Genomic DNA, 8187 nt, shown 5'->3' on the forward strand with positions numbered 1-8187 from the left:
TCCAATATATTGATCAGTTTTGCTTATTTTTTTTCTCCCTCTTTTTTTTTTTAATTCTTTGTGATTTGAGTTGGCTCTCTGGGAGCAAAGGGAAATTTAGGTGATGTAAAAACAAAAGATATCAATAAAAACAAGAAAGTTCAGATCATAACATTTGCTCATCACTATCAATGCAATTTAGTGAGTAAAGAATACCTTTAGATATTATTTATTTATTCTGTTTTCACTGGCTGGTAAGAATAGAATAAAAATCAGTCATTTGCCTTTGAGATTTAAAAAAGGGAAGCAAACATTTTTTCAACAAAGAACAAGGAATATATGTTCAGAATGATGCTTCTAATCCATTCTTAACTTCATCAAGTGGCAATGATTTGATATCCAAACAAACACAAAGATGTATTATTCCATAATGGGTGGCGCTGTTTGAGGGTGCAGGAAGATCTCTCAAACACTGTTGCTGTAGATTAAGAATTCCAGGGGCACAGCTAGGTGGTGTAGTGGATAAAGCACCAGCCCTGGATTCAGGAGGACTTGAGTTCAAATCCAACCTAAGATACTTGACACTTACTAACTGTGTGACCCTGGGCAAGTCACTTAACCCTCATTGCCCCCCCCCAAAAAAAGAATTCCATCTTCCACAGTAAACCTAGAGCCATCTTCATGAGAAATCACTGAGATAGAACCTTAAGAAAAAATGCAGAGTAGAAAGCAAGGACTACATTAATGTTCTTAAAACACTCTGAGCACTTCCAGGAGCCTTACAACATGGAATTGCAGGATAATAATGGGAGGCAAAACAAATCTCAAACAATCCTTACTTTCCTTCAAGGCTTATCTCAGGTACTACTTCTGACAGGAAACCTTCCCTGACTCTGAAAGGTGTTGGTTCTCTCTTTATCCTTGATTATAATCCTTCAGAAAAGGAGGTTTCATTTTGTCTTTGTATCCCAAGTGCCTTACACATAGTGGGTACTTATTAAGTGAGTGTTAAATCACACTGAATCCCAGTGGACCCCAGTTTGGCATAGCGAGAAGAGTGGGACACTTGGAAAAATAAAGTTTGAGTCTCATCTTTGTCACTATTTGTGTGACTGTGGATTAGTCACATAACCTCCCTGTGCCTCAGATTTGTCCTCTGTAAAATGGGTTTAATAATGCCCCTATGGGGCAGCTAGGCGGCACAGTGGATAGAGCACTGGCCCTGGAGTCAGGAGTACCTGAGTTCAAATCCAGCCTCCGACACTTAACACTTACTAGCTGTGTGACCCTGGGCAAGTCACTTAACCCCAACTGCCTCACTAAAAAATAAATAAACAAATAAACAAACAAACAAATAAATAAATAATGCCCCCTAACACCTTCTGTAATTGGGATGTCAAAACACTTACATGAGATAATATAGGCAAACTCCCTAGCAAACTATATAGAGCTATATAAATATCAGTTACCAAATACCACCTAAGTCACCAAAGCTTAGGGGGTCTAGCTTATGGAAATAAACATACTTGCTGTGCAAAGGGAACCTCAATGTGACTTAGCACCCTACAGTATATTCTATTAACTTTAATCTGTCTTACAAAGATATTTTGGCATTTCACAAACTGAATTCCCTTTAGATGAGGTCTCATATGACGAACTTGCCTTTTACCTAATTTTGCTCTTTGAGAATGATGCTAGAGATGATTCAATGTATTTGTTGTCCAGTCAGTCATGTCTGACTGTTTGTGACCCCATCTGGGGTTTTCTTGGCAAAGATATTGGAATGGCTTGCCATTTCCTTCTCCAGTGGATTAAGGCAAATAAAGGTTAAGTGACTTGCCCAGGGTCACATAGCTAGTAAGTGTCTGAAGCAGATTTGAACTCACATCTTCCTGATTCTAGGCTCTATCCACTGAATATACACCATCTGTAACATGTACTCTCTGCAGAGGCCCTCCCTCTGCAAGACTAATGTCAAAGCGTCGGTTCCTGAGGGACCGCCCCTCTGGACAAAACATTTCTCTCTCTCTTTTCTATATTGTTTGATAGCATAGGGTATTATATTCTGGTATTTTTGGCTGTTTTATTGAACAAACCCATACGGGTTTTCCAAAGAAACAAAGGAGGGGAATGTGGTAAAAATTATTTGTGGTAAAGATTAATATTCCCGTTTTTAGCTAACTCATTTGGGAGGGGCCACACCTGGCCCACCCTGAGGTTAAAGGCAGCTTTTTGAAGGACCTCCCCTTTTGGGGGAGGGGAGATTGAATGCTCCTGGAAGGGAGGCGGGATACTTCCGGTATGCAAGCTCTATCTCGTTCTTTCTGCTTGGGCCCTTGAGCTGGTGGCGAGTGTTTGTACTCTGTCTGGTGACTCCCCTTGTGGTGGCGTGTATTTGCGCTCTGTCTAGGTGGTTGGTGAGTTACTTACAGAAAACCCTAAATTCCTTTGAACTAGCTAAATTGGAAAGGGTCTGGGTTAAGTTTAGAGTTAAGAATATCTATCTGTATTTCTATTTTCCTATTTCTTTATCTTTGATTTTTATTAGTTTCACCTTTGTTGTTTAATTAATTCCCAAGTAATAAAATCTGATCCTTTTGTGAACTAAAGCTTAGAGGTTCCTTTCTTATTGGCCTGGAAAAAATATCTAAAAAAGGGCTGTTCAGAGGGGAGGGTTAAACCTTAAAGGTCCCTCATATTTTCGGTACCCAGGTATTAAGGAGAATCACCCAAATAACACTCAGTATATCAAATTTTGGCCCTCACACAGGTCATCTCATCAGCTACTTGTCATCACTGTCCTGAACAACCTAAACAAGTATCCTCCCCACAGGACAGAGACCTGGACCTCCATACAGAGGAATTCCAAATTCCATGCCCCCACAGTCCTTAGGAAAGTCAATTCATTCATCTTTACAGCTACTACCCTAGAATCTAACCTAGTTGACTGGCAATTCAGTGTTTGTAAACTAGCCCACCTGGCCCACACTATCTACAGGCTGGCCCTAATCACTAGACCATACTTAATCTTCATATCCAGCCATCCAATCAGACTATCTGCCTGCCTGCCCTATCACCCTTCCATCTTCCCAGAACAAAACTCCCTGCCCAATCCCCATTCCCTGATATGTGCTGTTCTCTCCCATTAAACTGTTTGCTCCCAAAGCACAGAAGCTGTCTCTTTAAAAAAAAATTATCTCTAACACTTAGCTCATTGTCTGTCACGTAGTAAGTGCTCAATAAATGCCTTTTCATTTATTTATGTTGTATTTCTCCCCTAGAAATGGTGGGGAGAAGGGAAAATAACCACTTTTTGCTGCACTCTTAGTAACAATGGAACCCTTCCCCCAACTCCCATCCTTGCTATTGCCAGTCAGTACTGCCTTAGACTTTCGATAGCATTGCAATAAAGAAAAACAAGGGAAGTGGGGTAGGTAATCTTGGGCAAGAGAAGAGAAAGTAAATTCCTGAATCTATTCTTTGACCCCAAACTCAGCCTCTGTTCCACTTCTCTCGGCCCTGCCTTGATCTTCCCTCCACAGCCTGTTTCCTAGCCCAGTTTCTGTGTCAGAATATCAAGGGTAGTCAATTTGGTTTTCCCCTGAAATACAGAAGAATCTTACTTTTTAGTCCTTCAAGTATGCAAATCTTGTTTATTTTCTCTTTGTTACTGGCCCTAAAGATCCTACACAACCTCAAAAGGCCCGCAGGTCTGCTTCAGGGATAAATATGGGAACATCAATCAATCCCTGAGATGGCTTTTTTTAAACACGGCCTAGAGGGTGGGGGAGAAGGCACAAGAAGAAGAAAAAGAAACAATATAACTGGGAGTTAACCCAGGACTGATAGTTGCCTCTGGGGTTTAACACTACCAGAAGGCCCCAGCTCAGATTCCCATTCCACTCTAGCCCAGGCGGTAAGGGTGAGGAGGTAAGCATTTTGCTGGAGTCCCAAGTTGCAACACTGACTGCATTTTCCCATAGAAACATTGTTAAATATGAGAGATTTAATAACATATCAGTATCACATAATAATTCCGGTACATTCTGAGCTGATGAAGGTTAGTCTGGGAAGCCTAACTACCACTTAGGAAGTTGTCTTTATAAGAAAATGTACTCCAATTGCCAAACAACTAATTCACAACTGAAATATGAAACATAATGCATTTATACTTTAAGAGCTACCTATATCATGTACAGAGTTTTGAAGGAGAGAGGGCAGGGAAGAGCAGACCATAGAGCCCAAATCACTCATTTTACAAGAGAAGAAACTGAGGCTCAGAGTGGAGGAAGTGACTAGTCAAAGGTCTCATGGATCATTATAGGTAGAGGTGCTATTAGGCCACAGATCTCCTAACTTTCCGCGCTCTTTCATCTAAGTTTTAGGCCTCATAAAGAGCTTAACAGAGAACTTAGAATGCATTCAGTAATACACAAAAATAATAAATAGGCCTTACAAGGAAAAGAGAGTTCACTTACTCAGTAGAACAGAAAGATGAAAGGTAACTTCATCCTAGTCCAGCTTTTGGGGGAAGGAGGAGGGGCAGAGAGGGTATGAGGAAACAGAAGAAAAAGAAAAGCTGAAAGATAGGGAAGCAATTCCTAATTATAAGAGCTGATAAACACTGGCATGCATTCTAAAGGGAGGAAGAATATGGAATCTTTTCCTCTGGAAATTTAGCAAGAAGACAAAACTAATTTTCAGGGATTTTTTTCTTCAGCCTTACCTGAAAGGACAGACAAAATCAATTACTGGGGTCTTTCCAGACTTTAGGACTCCAAGCTATCACTCACTTTTAAGGAAATATTTATGATTTAGACACTGGATAGATTTAGCAAGTTTCCTAAATAATACAATGGACCCTTTCTCAAAGTGTACAAAAGATTGCACAAGAAGCCAATTGCGCTAAAATACAGTAAACAAATACTTAAAAAAAAATCTCCTGAATAAGTATAATGATGGGGGCGCAGTGGATAAAGCATCCGTCCCTGTATTCAGGAAGACCAGAGATCAGAGTCAGTCTCAAACACTTGACACTTACTTTACTAGCTGTGTGACCCTGGGCAAGTCACTTAACCCTCATTGCCCTGCCCTCCCCCCCCAAAAAAAAGGTATATCGATGGTATCTGCCACCGTCATTTCCTCAAGAAGCATTCCCTGGCTAAACTCAGCCCCTACAAACTAGAAAATAAAGCCAACTGTAGAAATAACTAGGATTTTTTGTTGTTGTTCAATCATCTCCCATACCAACTGTAAGTTCCTTGACGAAGATTTTTCTTTCTTTTGTATCTCCCAAACACCTACTCCTATGTTATTCACACAATAAATGTGCTATGAACCCTGAAAAATGAATACCATTCTAGGACTAGCTGTGCACATAACTTCTTTAAAGAATAACTTCTTTACCTCCCCCATTCCCTGACTCTCACTGTTAGACTTCCCAAAACTTGCTGTTGATTACTGGAAATCTTGCCAACGTTGCTGAAAGGTACAGGCACCCTTTATTGATAAACTGCTGCAAAGGGCTTCAGTTTTGTGATTATTTCCTCGCTGAAGGAAATAAAAGCAGAACTGCTGCCAAAACCTACATAACAAAAGAAGCCTCATACTGTTCAGGATATTGCTTTCTATTCTCCCTTTCAAGAATATGACCAGAAGGGTAGCCTAAGCATAGCGTTTCTCTTTCCACAATGAATTAAAATATAGTCCATAAACCCTTGTTTTAACAACTAACAAAAAAGGTGTTTCAAAAGTCTTAGCATATTAATTTAATAAGCCTTAATAGCTTATTAAATTAAGCTTAACTAGCTTGCTATTATATTATACAGTGTTCCAAAAGTGCAGGCTTTAAGCTTTAATAGCTTAAATACAACTACAATAATAGCTAACGATACAATATAACTATGTCATTAATTTTTCCCACGAGGATACTCCACCCCACAGCTCAAACCACTTCATGAGACCCTCAATTTTTGTCCTGGGGGAGGCATTTATCCAAGAGGATGTGGCATCTAAATACAAACCTACAGCTACATAAAAGGGCCACCCAACAAACTCTCCATAAAAAAGTTTCAAAGTCCAGCTAACTAATGCTTTCTGCCCCATAGCGGGTGGTTTCAGGCTGCCAAACACAGTCTCTATGCCATAAGGGAGAGAAGGCACCCAGAACAAGGCATGACTCTTTGGTCCATCGGGCACAAAAGGAGGCCAGGATCTTATCACAGAAATATCAAAGGAGATGCCACTTCTTGGAGTTCCAGAATTAAAACTCCAGGGAGGGCACGGCTAGTTAACTTGGGGGAGGAGGACAGGGGATTTGGGAGAGGGGGGTGTGGACTTGAGTGGAAAGCGCCCAGAGGCAAGTCTGATCGTCTTAACCCAGATAGAAAAGGAACAACAGCTGCGGGTGTCTAAGTCACACCAGACAGGTGTGGAGGCAGAGAAAGACAGCCGGTTGCTGTTTAACCAGTACAAGCATGGGTACCAGCCCTCACCCCTGGCACGCACACGCGCGCGCACACACACACACACACACTCATGTGATCCTCCCCCCACCCAAAAAAGACTTAATGAAAGACAGAACTTTCCCTGCCGCCCCTCCCCCCGCCCCATCCTCCAGGCTCGCCGGACGCCGAGCAGCGGCACGGATGGGGCCAGGCGCCTCCCACCAAGCAGCGCTGCCCAGGTCCCGCGCCCGCGGCCCCGGACACAAGGATGTCGGACAGCCCCCGCCCTGCCTAACGGGTCCTGGAGCAGCTACGCACGCCTGATTCTGGGATTCCAGGCCGGGGCAGCCTCCCCCCTGCCCCCATGCCCACTCCCCAGCCGTTCATTGCCCTTTCTGCCGCGAGCTCGCGCCCACGCGCTACCTGGAGACCAGCAGTCCGCGCGCGCGCCGTTCTATCCCTGGCTCCCCGCGGCGAGACGAGGCGCGCTCCTCCGGGGGGCCGGGGGAGGGGGGTTGGAGAGCGAGCTCGGCGGCGGGAGGAGAAGCGATCGCAGAGGCAGCAGCCTTAGGAGGAGGGGACCCAGAGCCACTGCACTGCCGGGTCACGTGTCCTGAGGAAGTGCCAGTCTCTGGCTGCCGCTTCACGTGACAGGGAGGAAAGGAACGGAAAAAAAAAAGAAAGAGAAAATAAAATCTAGGACCAGGTTCCAGGCTAAATTCACCGGGGAGCCTGGGGGCCCGCCTGGAGAACCAGGGCTTCCCGCGGCCAAGGGGTGGGACTCCACCTCATCTCTCAAATCTTATTGGCTCAGCCTCAAAGAAGGCGGGGGCTAATCTGAGATGTTGATTGGTCCGGCTTTCCTGGGCGGGGCGATGGATTCCCCAAAAGTCCTGGTAAAGGGCCTCTGCAACTGGAGCAGGCTGAGCGGGTGTCCTTGGAGCTCCTGGCCCCCCACTTGGAGGCGGAGAAACGGCCGGCCCCACCCCACCAGCCAATGTGTGGCCCCGCCCCGGCAACGTGCTGGCCCTTGGGACCAGGAGGCGGGAAAGGGACCTTTGGTTTGGAGCGGTTTCCTAGAAATCCTTAATAAAGAATATTGGCCAATGTCCCTTGGGAAGCTTGCTGACTTGGGGAACAAGCCCTCGCATTTAGGATAATCTAGGTTAGGCTGCATTTGGCAGATGTTGGGGAAGCTGGAGGGGGGGGGCTTGGGGGGTGCGGAGGGAAGGGAGGGGCGGTCCTTTGGACGGGGATTGCTTTTAAAATAGAATCACGGAAACATTAAGGAATCATGCAAATCAAGTGACTAAAAATTCTATGCCCTTTGACCCAGAGATTCCACTACTAAGTTTATACCTCAAGGAGATCATTGGTAATAAGAAAGTGACCCATAACTGATGTATAGTGAAAAGAGCAGAACCAAGAGGACGTTGTGCACAGAGACAGCAATATTGTTTGATGAATTTTGTAAAAGACATAACTATTCTCAACAATACAACGATCCAAGAAAATCCCAAAGGGCTATTGATGAAACATACTATCCACCTCCAAAGAAAGAACTGACATTGATGGAACACAGACTGAAGCATGCTATTTTTCACTTTCATTTTTTTCTTTTATTCAAGTTTTCATATACAAAATGACTAATATGGTAATGCTTTACATAATCGTACTTGTATAATCTATATCTGACTGTTTGCTGCTCCAGGAATGGGGGAGGGGAGGGGATGGATGGAGGGAAGGAGGAATAAAAATTGGA

General features: G+C 43.9%; 1 protein-coding gene across 1 annotated transcript in view; it reads right to left on the minus strand.

Moving 5' to 3' along the window:
• The window catches only part of RCBTB1 (RCC1 and BTB domain containing protein 1), a 56268-nt gene extending 49052 nt beyond the window's left edge, over nucleotides 1-7216 (minus strand). Inside the window, 1 exon segment of the mRNA XM_043994828.1 lies at nucleotides 6849-7216. The gene's annotated coding sequence lies outside the window, so the exon portion shown is untranslated.
• Nucleotides 7217-8187: the final 971 nt, after the last annotated feature.

This window comes from Dromiciops gliroides, chromosome 3, assembly GCF_019393635.1.
Source record: "Dromiciops gliroides isolate mDroGli1 chromosome 3, mDroGli1.pri, whole genome shotgun sequence".
Taxonomy (NCBI): domain Eukaryota; kingdom Metazoa; phylum Chordata; class Mammalia; order Microbiotheria; family Microbiotheriidae; genus Dromiciops; species Dromiciops gliroides.